Here is an 8,001-nt window from a genome sequence, read left to right on the forward strand (position 1 = left end):
TCAAAAATTTCTTTAGAATAGAATCCTCGAAATGGAATAACTGAAGCAAAGGGTATGTGCATTTTTCAAGTTTTTTTTGGGGGGGGTGGTAAAATATACATAACATAAATTTTACCATTTTAACTATTGTTAAGGGTACAATTCAGTGGCATTACATGCATTCACATTGTTGTATAACCATAACCACCATCCATCTCCAGAACTTTTTCATCATCCCAAACTGAAACTCTACCTATTAATAACCCCCTATTACCCTCTGCTCCCAGCCCCTGGTAATCACTACTCTATTTTCTGTCTCTATGAGTTTGACTATTCTAAGTACCTCACATAGGTAAAATCATGAAATATGTGTCTCTTTGTTTTTGGCTTATTTCACTTAGCACAATGTTTTCAAGATTTATCCATGCTGTAGCATGTAACACAATTTCCTTCTTTGTCAAGGCTGAATTAAGTAAGTAGGTACATGACTTGTCTAGTGTCACACAGCTGCTTAACTGTAGGGACATTATTCTCACTCAGGCAGTCTGACACCAGAGCCTGTGCTATGAAGGCATATAAAGCACTCACATGATACTTGGTATATATAAAGTGCTCAATATATGTTATCATTCATTGCAGTTCCAAAGGCATGACTTTTGGTATTTTGATACCCCCACCCACCTCCACCATCACATCAGCCTTGGAAGATATTTTTCTGTGGTCTTTGATGTCCAATTTTAGCTTTGACTCACAGTCATTTTCTCCTACTTCTTGCAGCATTAAGAATTGTTTCCAGCGGCTGGCTTTGGTGGAGGCTTGTACTGTGGGTAGGGATGGGAGTGGGGTGGTGTCTACTGTGCTTCCAGCTGCAGCCCCAGAGACCATGTGCGAGGGCACCCTCTATAGGACAGCAGGTGAAATGCCACCTGAGTTTTGATACTAATCTGTGCGTGAAGGAACTTGTCCAGATACTAAGGCTTTGCTGAGCAAATATCCTTTCAGTCATTTTAGCTTATTTCAACCATATTTTTAAAATGTAAGCTTCTGCTCTATATCTTCAGGGGAGTTAAGGCATGAGCCCTTATGCTCTTGTTAAAGACTCTTGTGTCTGCATTAATTTGATGCCTGCAGTGTTGTATGTATGTCTGTTTACTTTGGAATTAGGTCTGTTCTGTGTTTCCTTCAGTATTGGCAAACCTCACATATTACTTGAAGACTTCACATATTTGTTTCTGTATGGACACAGACTGCTGGTTTTTTTGTTTTTTGGGTTTTTTTTTTGCGGTACGCAGGCCTCTCACTGTTGTGGCCTCTCCCGTTGCGGAGCACAGGCTCCGGACATGCAGGCTCAGTGGCCATGGCACCGGCCCAGCCGCTCCGCAGCATGTGGGATCTTTCCTGCACCGGGGCACGAATCCATGTCCCCTGCATCGGCAGGCAGACTCTCAACCACTGCGCCACCAGGGAAGCCCCAACACAGACTGCTTTTTAAAAACCATTCCTAATCCTCTTCATTCCAGTGAAAAATATTCCTGTTAATGAGATTTTTGGAAAGTTTTTATTATAAAAATAATGAGCAAAGCATGAAAGTCTTCCTCTAAGACTGAGCTTGGTATAGTTTCTGTTTTCCCTTATTATTTTACACTGAAAATAAATTCACAGACTATGTTTCATGTGTCATAAAATGTTTACTCATTGAAAACCACACAAATGTATAGAGGACATAGAGTAAAAAGCACAACCCCCACCTCCAATTCTACTCTATAGAGGTTGCCACATTATTCCTTGAGTCTATCTTCAGATATTTAAATTAAAAAAATATTTTCCCATTATTTACAAACATGGGATTATACTATCACAGTGTACGGTAAACATGCTCTTCTCATTTAATAATATATATCGACCATCTTTGCACATTAACACATGGAAATCCACTGCACTGTTTTCAAGGGATGCAGCGCAGCACACAGGATGGATTCACCAAAACTTACTAAGCCAGTCCCCAGGTGATAGCCATTTAAATTATTTACAGTTTCTGGTAATTCCCTGTCAGTCCAGTGGTTACGGCATGTCGCTTTCACTGCCCAGCCCAGGTTCAATCCCTGGTGGGGGAACTAAGATCCCGCAAGCCAGGCAGCCAAAACAGAAAAGAAATTGTTTACAGTTTCAAACTAATTGGCAAGTGTGGTAGGCAGGGGAATGTTCCAGAAGAATGACAAAGGTCTGAATGAGAAGGTGCCCTTCACACCACCATGCTGGTGAATTCAGTCTGGTTATGTTTACCTGAGACTAGAAAGTAGTCTTGATGGGAAGGACTTAAACAAACAGAATGTTGGAACTAGAATTACAGCTAGACCATCTATTTGGGTATTCCTTCTTTTTCTTTTTCTCCTGCAGTAGATTTAGATCAAAGGAAATCTTTCTTGAGGGTGAAATACGTAAAACAGTTAAAAAGCAGGGGCTGGACTTCCCTGGTGGCACAGTGGTTAAGAACCTGCCTGCCAATGCCAGGGCACACGTGTTCCACCCCTGGTCTGGGAAGATCCCACATGCCACGGAGCAACTAAGCCCGTGTGCAACAACTACTGAGCCTGCATGCCACAACTACTGCAGCCCGTGCGCCTAGAGCCCATGCTCCGCAACGAAGAGAAGCCACTGCAATGAGAAGTGCGTGCACCGCAACGAAGGGTAGACCCCGCTCCATGCAACTAGAGAAAGCCCGTGTGCAGCAACGAAGACTGAAGGCAGACAAAAATAAATAAATACATAAATTTAAAAATAAAATAAAAAGCAGGGGCTGCTCTAGCTGACGTGGGCGGGAGGTTGGGGGGAGGAGTGTCTGTCGAAAGACCCCTGCTAGATTTCTCCAGGTGGACTTCAGAAAGTCCAAGAACCCCCTGAAATGATATGCGAAACTGTAGAACTGTAGATGCATGTGCTTTTTTCTGGACACACACACAAGAAAAACAAACAAAAGGGAATTCCCTGGCGGTCCAGTGGTTGGCAAATCTGGGCTTTCACTGCCGGGCTGGGCTCAGTCCCTAGTAGGGGAACTAAGATACCGCAAGACGCGTGGCGCTGCCAAAAAACAAACAAAACCCCCCAAAACAAAAAACACTACCCTTATGGTCCATAAACATATCACTAGATTTTTCAAAAAGAATCATGATACAGAGTAGTTTAAGAACCTGCACTCTAGGGTTCCTAGGGGTAGCGTTTGAAAACCGAGAAGACGGCAGTGCTGGTGTTGGGTTCAATGATCCATTTCACAGCTCTTACCAGGACTGGAAATTACCGTTTACCCACCTCTCTCCTCCCCAGGAGATAAGCGCCTTGTGGCAGGGATACTGCCTGCCGTGACCACCCTCGCCGCTGCTGACACAGTAAGAGGTCCACAGTAGGCCCTCGGTAAATATTCGCCGTAAAACATGAATGATCTATAGGCTTGTCGCGGGCGGAAGACTGGGGATCTACGGCCCCAGTGCAGCCCCGTGGCGCCGAATACTGCGAGTTGGGGTCTTCACGTGCCGCGCTGACTCCACTTCCCAGCGCTGTGTCCGGGATACCAGCAGCTTCGGCCGCTCCTTCTCAGCGCCTGGAGTGCGGCCGCTCGGGCGGGAAGCAGCTATAGGCCATTGCGGTTGCCAATCTTATCAACGGCGGCTCAGCCCAGCGTCCCCTAGTAGACGTAGTTGCCGGAGGGCCCGCCCACCCGCCCTCCGATTGGCTCTTCATACTCCCGGAGCCTCCTGGGAGACGTAGTTCAGAGAGTCATCGCACAAACGCCGACGCCGCGGGTACACACCCCGGGGTGAGTCGCGCATCTCGGACTTTTCCCTCCCTCCGGCAGGCCCCACGGGGTCCCGGCAGGGATGGTGTGCCGGGCGGGTCTCCACCCCAGCGCCTGCCCGCCTGTCACTGCCCTGCGCAGACACTTCCCCTTTATCCTGGGGCCGTTCTTCCCGCAGACAAACCTCTCCTGCCCCAAGCGCGGGGTTTGGGCGGAAGGGGTCCTGGAGGTGATGGCAGTGAGGGGCAGGGATCTCCTGTCCACCTCTGTAGACACCGCCCACGACGTGCCAAGCGCTGGACACCAAAGAATGAAGCTGGCACTTCTCCCACGGTGCCAGGCGCGCTTGCAATCATCTCATTGAATTCCAGAAACGACCCGTTTGACAGACAGGAAAACAAATTCAGAGAGGTCGAGTAATTTGCCCAGGTCACACAGGTCCTAGATCTTGGATTCCCATATCTCCTCACCACTCCGGGCAGCTTCCAAACTCATAAACAGTTTCAATGCAAGGTGGTGAACAGGAATGACCGGAGCACCAGGCAAGAGGGGTCAGCTCTGCCAGGGGTGGGAGGTGGGAGTTGGGAGTGGGGGCAGGATTATGTAAACCGAACCTCAAAGGGTGCGGGGAAGGGAAAGCAGTTGCCTTTGGCTGTCAGGGACTGTATGCTCAAGGCGAGCCTCCTAATAGGGTCCATATAAACACTGGTAGAACAAAAAAATTTTTTTTCAATTTTTTAAATTGTAAGATGTTGGGACTTACCTGGCGGTCCATGGTTAAGACCCCACTTCCACTGCAGGGGGTACAGGTTCCATCCCTGGTCGGGGAAACTAAGATCTCAGATCCCGCATGCCATGTGGACAGGCCAAAAAAAAAAAAAAAAAGTTTAAATACATAGGAAAATTTAAAGAGTAAAATGAACACCCACTTACTCTCCATCTAGATTCAACAATCAGAATAATGTGTACTGCACTTTACAACTTATAAACGCTCTTGCTTAACGTTACCATAGTGCAAACAAAGCTCTCATTTGGTAAGCCGATTGGAGACCTATTCTGACACCACTACTGCATCACCTGGGACAGGTCAAAGCCACCCACCGCAACCTACTTTGGGAAGTTGGCTTCCTCTCCCTGCTTTCCCATTCTGCTCAGGAGGTCGGAGCTTGTCCCTGAATTTGGTTCACCCTCAGAGACCACAGTTACAGTATGTTTCTCAGAGGGAGTTCATTGCCTGGAAATTCACTTTGAACTTGAATGGTTAGCCTCTCAAAGTCTCAGATTTCTCCCTTAAAATTCAATATACTGGTGGGTGAGGGAGAGTTTGGGTCACAGAGGGATCCATTATTTTCAGTTCCAGGTTAACACAGGAACTCTTCCACGATCTTCTCAACAGGTCTTTCCATTCTCTTAATAAGAGATATGTATTATATTCAAATACAGTAAACCTCCTTTATCATGATGGTTGCGGGGACAGGACTGAAATCAGCTTTGAAGCAAAGCTAATCATAAAATACTTTTTAAAAACTATCTTTTTTATTATAAAATACATATTGATTTTAAAATCCCAAAATGATAAAAAAATGAATGTGGTAGAAAGTGATACCCCTGATGACCAGGAATGGAGAAAAGATCCGGGTGTCTGAGCTGTGCATCACTTAGGAGGAGAGCAAAAGTTGGACCCTTTGCAGCAGTTGCATTGGTTTTAGATTTGTCATGTCCCCAAATAAAGGCACAGAGGTACAGGACTGAAAACTGCTTTGAAGGTTACAGAGGTATAGTCACAGAGGTACAAGAAAGAAGAGTTCATCAACAATCCATTTTACTTGTTAAATCAAACATTTAAAATGCATCCCAAGGACTATAATCCTATTTTCACATTTCTTCATTTTAAATCACTGGAACCTCAAAAAATGGAAGCTCTGTGAACCTCTCTTGACCTAGAAAGGCCTCAGTGGCAACAAAACACTGCCTTTCAAGAAGTCCCTGCTTCAGAATTGCCCCTGTTGCAAAAAGTGTCACTGAAATTGCAAAATATCCTGCTGTAGACTGGAAAGCCCCACTTCCTACCCGATTCTGTCGTAGCTGCCTTAGTCTTAGCTTAGAGGAGTTTCCTGGCCAGACAAGATGGTGTCAGAGATCCCAGGAACACGAAGGATGCTTTGTGGCATTGCACGATTTCATCATTTCTGTCTCAGCAGTGGGAGACTGCCTTCCGGAATCTTGTACAGGTCCTGGTCCCAGAGAAACCCCAGTTAAAATCCTTCTGGCCCAACGTGAGAATTTCACACATCTGACATTTGCACCATAAAAGTGCATTTGGGTTCATTCATTTTTTAGGGAAGTTGTTGGGTTTGGGTATTATTTTCTCACCAGGATCCAGAAAACTGGATGCTGTCAGCTGTTAAACCCCAAACACTTAATACTCTGTAAGATATAAAGCCCATGGACCAATCGGAAGCCTTGATCCCAGGTTGGTCATACAGAGGGGCTGTTTGTTCAGCCAGGCAACAGAATGCTGTCACTGACCTGTGGGAATGGTCAGCATGGCCCATTTTGAGCCTCGTTGGTCGCTGAAAAGGTGACATCTACAGTTAGTGGTGAATAGTAAAATAACAAAGTACCATCATGTAGGGGGACAATACTGCAAAGTGGTTAATAGAGTGAGTTTGAACCCTGGCTCTGGGCAAGTATCTAAGCCACTAATCCCGGCTGTAAATGGAGATGATGAATCCTGCACTGAAGGGATACTGCAGAGATTTTAGGGAATAATGGATATAAAGCACAGAGTTAAAAAAAAAAAATCACAGAGTAAACATTGTTGAAGGGTAATTGTATTACCAACAAAACATCTGTAAGCCAAACATTTCATGAGGAACACACAAAGTTTAATCCAGGATGTGCAAATGATGCCAACTAAGTGATAGAAATACCACCATTTTGCAACTACCACTCTAGCAACTGATTTAGGAAAGGATCATCAATGAAGGCTAACACCATGGGGTGAAAGATTGTGAGGGAGCGAGACCTTTCCACACACCGAGGTTCCATATTAATTACAAAGAAAAAAATGGCCTTTTACAACGGAGAGATCTCAAGGAGGCGTGGATGGACCCTCAGTCTAATGAGGAGACAATCACACAAATCTACATTGAGGGACACTGCTTGGAACGGACTTTTCAAAAACATTATTTATTTATTTACTTTTTAATAAGAGGGCTTGACGAAGCAAGCCTCCAGGTCTGAGACCTCACCCACTGTCCCCACTTTATTTTTTATATTTATTTATTTATTTTTGGCTGCTTTGGGTCTTTGTTGCTGCACGTGCACTTTCTCTAGTTGCAGCGAGCAGGGGGCTACTCTTTGTCGAGGTGCGTGGGCTTCCCTTGCTGCAGAGTATGGGGCTCTAGGCGCCCGGGCTTCAGTAGTTGTGGCGCACGGGCTTAGTTGCTCCGCAGCATGTGGGATTTTCCCGGGCCAGGGCTCGAACCCGTGTCCCCTGCATTGGCAGGAGGATTCTTAACCACTACGCTACCAGGGAAGCCTTCAAAAACATTAATGTCTTGAAAGAATTTTAAAAGGTGAGGGGAATGTGAAAGTGTTCTAGATAAAAGGAGACTACAGAGATATGGCAACTAAAGGCAATGCAGGATCTCTGATTGGATCCTGGATTGGGACAAAAAAAAAAGCTATCAAGGACATTACCAGGACAATTGGGGAATTTGATTATGGAAAGCTTGTAGTATTGTAACAACATTAAATTTCCTGAGTGTGATAATACTACTGTGATTATTTAAAATAATATCCTTGGGAATTCCCTGGCGGTCCAGTGGTTAGGACTCGGCGCTTTCACTGCAGAAGGCCCGGGTTCAATTCCTGGTCGGGTAATTAAGATCTGACAAGCTGAGTGGGGGCAGCCAAAAATAAATAAATAAATAAAATTTAAATAAATAAATAATAAAATAATATCCTTGTATCCTCATTCTTAGTATTTAGGATAGCTAGGGTATTTGAAGTGATATCTGACATGCTTTCAATTTATTACGAAATGCTTCAAAAAAACAAAAAAGTGTGTGCATTTGTGATAGAGGGAATCACCAAACATGAAATGTAAATGGTTGGTGAACCTAGGTAAAGGGTATATAAGTGTTCATTGTACTATGCTCTCAAATTTTCTGTGAATTTGAATTTTTTTTTTTTTTTCAGTACGCGGGCCTCTCACCGTTGCGGCC

The 8,001-nt window shown here is 44.9% G+C and overlaps 1 protein-coding gene across 6 annotated transcripts in view; it reads right to left on the reverse strand.

The window, feature by feature from the left end:
- The window catches only part of ZNF263 (zinc finger protein 263), a 32,575-nt gene extending 27,965 nt beyond the window's left edge, over positions 1 to 4,610 (reverse strand). For 2 of the 6 annotated variants that reach the window (XM_027117601.1, XM_027117599.1), the window contains exon 1: positions 3,286 to 3,612. The gene's annotated coding sequence lies outside the window, so the exon portion shown is untranslated. Of the gene's footprint in view, positions 1 to 3,285; positions 3,654 to 4,532 lie in introns of those variants that run through there. The other 4 variants (XM_027117604.1, XM_027117600.1, XM_027117602.1 and 1 more) reach the window with 4 other exon arrangements.
- Between the last annotated feature and the right edge of the window lie 3,391 nt (positions 4,611 to 8,001).

Source organism: Aethalodelphis obliquidens, unplaced genomic scaffold (assembly GCF_003676395.1).
Source record: "Aethalodelphis obliquidens isolate GAN/ISIS:26980383/991018 unplaced genomic scaffold, ASM367639v1 scaffold18, whole genome shotgun sequence".
Taxonomy (NCBI): domain Eukaryota; kingdom Metazoa; phylum Chordata; class Mammalia; order Artiodactyla; family Delphinidae; genus Aethalodelphis; species Aethalodelphis obliquidens.